The sequence below is a fragment of the Bos javanicus genome, chromosome 14 (genome assembly GCF_032452875.1).
Source record: "Bos javanicus breed banteng chromosome 14, ARS-OSU_banteng_1.0, whole genome shotgun sequence".
Lineage (NCBI taxonomy): Eukaryota > Metazoa > Chordata > Mammalia > Artiodactyla > Bovidae > Bos > Bos javanicus.
This window is the reverse complement of record NC_083881.1, coordinates 698,214-704,543: the sequence shown is the minus strand read 5'-3', so window position 1 is coordinate 704,543 and position 6,330 is coordinate 698,214. Positions and strand designations below refer to the sequence as shown.

The window sequence follows — 6,330 nt, the reverse complement described above, 5'->3', positions numbered from 1 at the left end:
GGAAATCCCATAGACAGAGGAGCATGGCAGGCTATAGTCTGTGGAACTGCAAAAGAATCAGGTACGAATTAACTAAACAACAATAAAAACATAGTAAAGTACCCAGGAACATTTGAACTCACAAATCTTAATCAGTGAAACATAAATTATAATAAGGTTAAAACAATCAATCACCTGCACATTTTGCTTGTGAATACAAAACTATAGGACTGAAATCCCTTAAACCAAGGCTTAATCTGGGATCCAGGACACTGTTGGCTCAGGACACTCCTGTTCATGGGAATTCCCCTGTGGTCCAGTGGTGAGGACTCTGTGCTTTCAAGTGTCCCCACCCCCCAGCCAAAATTTCAACAGGCCAGTCCTGAGATTCTCACTGCTGACCTTTATGGGTCAAAAACCTGTGAACACTGTGTCCACGACTGAGGCCACAACAGTCTTGGCTTCAAGCAGTGGAAACACAATCCCCCAGGAGCTGTACCAACACAACATGCAGTGCCATCCAGGGATGCACTTAATTGGCCCCTGAACCTTGATAGTGTCTTCACTGCAACCCTAAATGCCTTCAATGAGTCTTTTTGTTAATAACAATTTTCAGTTCAGTGGATCAGTCATGTCTGACTCTTTGCTACCCCATGGACTACAGCACACCGGGCTTCCCTGTCCATCACCAACTCCCGGAGCTTGCTCAAACTCATGTCAGTGATGCCATCCAACCATCTCATCCTCTGTCGTCCCCTTCTCCTGCCTTCAGTCTTTCCCAGCATCAGGGTCTTTTCCAAGGAGTCAGTTCTTCCCATCAGGTAGCTGAAGTATTGGAACTTCTGCTTCAGCTTTAGTCCTTCCAATGAATATTCAGGACTGATTCCCTTTAGGATGGACTGGTTGGATCTCCTTGCTGTCCAACGGACTCTCAAGAGACTTCTCCAACACCACAGTTCAAAAGCATCAATTGTTTGGCTCTCAGTTTTCTTCATGGTCCGATTCTCACATCCATACATGACTACTGAAAAAATCATAGCTTTGACTAGACTGACCTTTATATGCAAAGTAATATCTCTGCTTTTTAGTACACTATCAAGGTTTGTCATAGATTTTCTTCCAAGGAGCAAGCATCTTTTAATTTCATGGCTGCAGTCACCATCTGCAGTGATTTTGGAGCCCAAGAAAATAAAGTCTGTCACTGTTTCCATTGTTTCCCCATCTATTTCCCATGAAGTGATGGGACCGGATGCCATGATCTTCATTTTTTGAATGTTGTGTTTTAAGCCAGTTTTTTCACTCTCCTCTTTCACTTTCATTAAGAGTCTCTTCAGTTCCTCTTCACTTTCTGCCATAAGGGTGGTGTCATTTGCATATCTGAGGTTATTGATATTTCTCCCAGCAATCTTGATTCTAGTTTGTGCTTCATCGAGCCAGGCATTTCAAATGATGTACTCTGCATATAGGGCTTCCCTTGTGGCTCAGCTGGTAAAGAATCCACCTGCAATTCGGGAAACCTGGGTTTGATCCCTGGGTTGGGAGGATCCCCTGGAGAAGGGAAAGGCTACCCACTTGGGTATTCTGGTGTGGAAAATTCCATGGACTGCATAGTCCATGGGGTCACAAAGAGTCTGACACGACTGAACAATTTTCACTCACTCACTCACTCAGCATATAAGTTAAATAAGTAGGGTGACAATATACAACCCTGACGTATTCCTTTCCGAATTTGGAACCAGTCCGTTGTTCCATGTCCAGTTCTAATTGTTGCTTCTTGACCTGCATACAGATGTCTCAAGAGGCAGGTCAGGTGGTCTGGTATTCCCATCTCTTTAAGAATGTTCCACAATTTGTTATGATCCACACAGTCAAAGGCTTTGGCATAGTCAATGAAGCAGAAGTAGATAGTTTTCTGGAACTCTCTTGCTTTTTCTATGATCCAACAGATGTGGGCAATTTGATCTCTGGTTCCTCTGCCTCTTCTAAATCCAGCTTGAACATCTGGAAGTGTTTGGTTCATGTATTGTTGAAGCCTCGCTTGGAGAATTTTGAGCATTATTTACTAGTGTGTGAGATAAGTGCAATTGTGCGGTAGTTTGAGCATTCTTTGGCATTGTCTTTCTTTGGGATTGGAATGAAAACTGACCTTTTCCAGTCTTGTAGCCACTGCTGAGTTTTCCAAATTTGCTGGCATATTGAGTGCAGCACTTTCACAGCATCATCTTTCAGAACTTGAAATACCTTAACTGAAATTCCATCACCTCCACTAGCTTTGTTTGTGGTGATGCTTCCTAAGGCCCTCTTGACTTGGCATTCCAGGATGTCTGGCTCTAGGTGAGTGATCACACCATCGTGATTATCTGGGTTGTGAAGATCTTTTTGTACGGTTCTTCTGTGTATTCTTGCCACCTCTTCTTAATATCTTCTGCTTCTGTCAGGTCCATACCATTTCTGTTCTTTACTGTAAAATGTTCCCTTGGTATCTCTAATATTCTTGAAGAGATCTCTAGTCTTTCCCATTTTATTGTTTTTCTCTATTTCTTTGCATTGATCACTAGAGAAGGGTTTCTCATCTCGCCCTGCTATTCTTTGGAACTCTGTGTTCAGATGGGTATATCTTTCCTTTTCTCCTTTGCCTTTCACTTTTCTTTTCTCAGCTATTTGTAAGGCCTCCTCAGACAACAATTTTACCTTTTTGTATTTCTTTTTCTTGAGCATAGTCTTGAGCACTACCTCCTATACAATGTCACGAACCTCCGTCCATTGTTGTTCAGGCACTCCGTCTATCAGATCGAATCCCTTGAATCTATTTCTCACTTCTACTGTATAATCATAAGGGATTTAATTTAGGTCATACCTGAATGGTCTAGTGGTTTTCCCTACTTTCTTCAATTTGAGTCTGAATTGGAAATAAGGAGTTCGTGATCTGAGCCACAGTCAGCTCCAGGTCTTGTTTTTGCTGACTGTATAGAGCTTCTCCATCTTTGGCTGCAAACAATATGATCAATCTGATCTCAGTATTGACCGTCTGATATCCATGTGTAGAGTCATCCCTTGTGTTGTTGGAAGAGGGTGTTTGCTATGACCAGTGTGTTCTCTTGGCAAAACTCTGTTAGCCTTTGCCCTGCTTCATTTTGTACTCCAAAGCCAAATTTTCCTTCTTTTTCCATTCATCTCTTAATAACAATTTTATTAAGATATAATTCACTGGACTTCCTTGGTGGTCCAATGGTTAAGACTTTGCATTTCCAATGCAGGGGGCACAGGTTCAATCCCTGGTCAGGGAACTAAGATTCTCATGCCACAAGGCAAGGCCAATAAACAAACAAACAAAAGATATAATTCACATACATACCATACAATTCACCCATTTAAAGGGTACAATTTAATATTTTTTGATATATGCACAGATATGTACAAACACCACCATAATCAGCTTTAGAACTCTTTCATCACCCCAAAAATAAATCCTTTAGCAATCACATTCCTACCACTCAATCCTCCTCAGCTCTAAGCAACCACTAATTTACTCTCTGCTATTATGGATGTTTGTTCTGGACATTCCATATAAGTGGATTCATATATAAGTGGCTTTTATGGCTGGTTCCTTTCATTTAGCATAATGTTTTCAAGGTTTATCCATGTTATAGCATGAATCAGTACTTCTAGGTGGGAGATGGGGGACATTGTTTTTATGGATGAATAATATTCCATTAATGGATGTACCACATTCATTTATCCATTCATCAGTTCATGGACTTTTGTTTCCTCCTTTTGGCTATTATTAATAATGATGCTGTAAGCCTTCACGTACAAGTTTTTGTGTGCATATATGTTTCCATTTCTCTTGACTGTATAGCCAGGCGTGAATTTGCCATGTCCTATATAGCTCTATGTTTAACTCTGAGGAACTGCCAGGTTGTGTTGCAGTGGAGCGGCATAATTTTACATAGGCCACCATTAATGTAGGAGCATTTCTGTTCCTCCACATCCTGCCAATACTTATTCTCTGACTTTTTGATTATAGCCATCTTGGTGGGTTAGAAGTGGTATATCATTCTGATGTTAATTTGCATTTCCCTGATGACTAATGAGATTGAGCAACTTTTCATGTATTTATTGGCCATTTTTATTTCATCCTTGAGAAATGCCTGTTCAGATCTTTGGTCCATTTTTAAATTGGACTATTTGGTTTTTATTATTGAGTTGTAAGAGTTCTTTATATAATCTGGATATAAGTCCCTTATCAAATATATGATTTGGAAATATTTTCTCCCATTTTGTCTTTTCAGTTTCTTGAGAGTGTGCTTTGAAACACAAAAGCTTTTAATTTTGATGAAATCCAAATTATTGTTTCTTTTATTGCTCTGATAGGGAGTTCATGGAATCTGTAAATCAACTAGGGGAGTATATGCTATCTTCACAATATTAAGTCTTCCAATCCATAAACATAGGATATTTTCCATTTATTTAGAGTTTCTTTCATTTCTGTCAATAATGTTTATAGTTTTCAGAGCATAAGTTTTGCATATCTTTTGTTAAATTTATTCCCAAATATTTTACTCTTTTTGATGCTATTGTCTTAATTTTACTTCTGGATTATTCATTGATAGTATATGGAAATACAGTCGACTTTTGTAGACCTGCCAATGAATCTTGCACTCTGTATTCTAAGGACCACACAACTCCTTCAGCTAGTTACCTGTTACCTGATTGAGTTTGGGATCTCACATGGCTGGCACAGGGGTCACAGTTTATAGGGTCATTCTGTGGACAATTCCTAGACTGACCCTTTTTTTTTTTTCTTTTTAATTTTTTTTTATTGAAGGATAATTGCTTTACAAAATTTTGTTGTTTTCTGTCAAACCTCAACCTGAATGAGCCATAGGTATACATATATCCCCTCCCTTTTGAACCTCCCTCCCAACTCCCTCCCCATCCCACCCCTCTAGGTTGATACAGAGCCCCTGTTTGAGTTTCCTGAGCCATACAGCAAATTCCCATTGGCTGTCGATTTTACGTATGGTAATGTAAGTTTCCATGTTACTCTTTCCATACATCTCACCCTCTTTTCTCCGGATGTCCATAAGTCTATTCTCTATATCTGTTTCTCCACTGCTGCCCTGTAAATAAGTTCTTCAGTACCATTCTTCTAGATTCCATATATATGTGTTAGAATACCATATTTCTCTTTCTGACTCACTTCACTCTGTATAATAGGTTCTAGGTTCATCCATCTCATCAGAACTGACTCAAATGCACTCCTCTTTATGGCTGAATAATATTCCATCGTGTATATGTACCACAACTTCTTTTTCCATTCATCTGTCGATGGACATCTAGGTTGCTTCCATGTTCTAGCTATTGTAAATAGTGCTGCAGTGAACAGTGGGATACATGTGTCTGTTTCAGTTTTGGTTTCTTAAGGTTATATGCCTAGGAGTGGGATTGCTGGGTCACATAGTGGCTTCATTCCTAGTTTTTTAAATAATCTCCATACCATCTTTCATAGTGGCTGTATCAATTTACATTCTCACTAACAGTGCAAGAGTGTTCCCTTTTCTCCACACCTTCTCCAGCATTTATTGCTTGTAGACTTTTTATGATGGCCATTCTGAGTGGTGTGAGGTGCTATCTCAATGTAGTTTTGATTTGCATTTCTCTAATAATGAGCAATGTTGAGCATCTTTTCATGTGTTTGTTAGCCATCTGTATGTCTTCTTTGGAGAAATGTCTGCTTATGTCTTCTTCCCACTTTTTGACTGGGTTCTTTGTTTTTCTGGCATTGAGTTGTATGAGCGGCTTGTGTATTTTGGAAATTAATCCTTTGTCAGTTGTTTAATTTGCTATTATCTTCTCCTATTCTGAGGGCTGTCTTTTCACCTTGCTTATAGTTTCCTTTGCTGTGTAAAAGCTTTTAAGTTTCATCAAGTCCCACTTATTTACTTTTGTTTTTGTTTCCATTACTCTAGGAGGTGGGTCATAGAGGATCTTGCTTTGATTTATGTCATTGGGTGTTCTGCCTTTGTTTCCTCTAAGAGTTTTGTCATTTCTGGTCTTACATTCAGGTCTTTAATCCATTTTGAGTTTGTCTTTGTGTATGGTGTTAGGAAGTGTTCTAATTTCATTATTTTATATGTAGCTGTCCAGTTTCCCCAGCACCATTTATTGAAGAGGCTGTCTTGCTTCCTTTGTCAAAAATAAGGTACCCATAGGTGCATGGGTTAATTTCTGGGCTTTCTATCTTGTTCCATTGGTCTATATTTCTGTTTTTGTGCCAGTACCATACTGTCTTGATGACTGTAACTTTGTAGTATAATCTGAAGTCAGGAAGGTTGCTTCCTTCAGCTC

At 39.3% G+C, this 6,330-nt stretch overlaps 1 protein-coding gene and 1 non-coding gene across 3 annotated transcripts in view; both read left to right on the top strand.

Annotated features, from left to right (window-relative positions):
* SPATC1 (spermatogenesis and centriole associated 1) overlaps positions 1 to 6,330 on the top strand; it is a 29,910-nt gene that overhangs the window by 10,436 nt on the left and 13,144 nt on the right. The window lies entirely within an intron of this gene.
* TRNAG-UCC (transfer RNA glycine (anticodon UCC)) lies at positions 3,194 to 3,266 on the top strand. Its single transcript has one exon. It is a non-coding gene; the product is annotated as a tRNA-Gly (tRNA).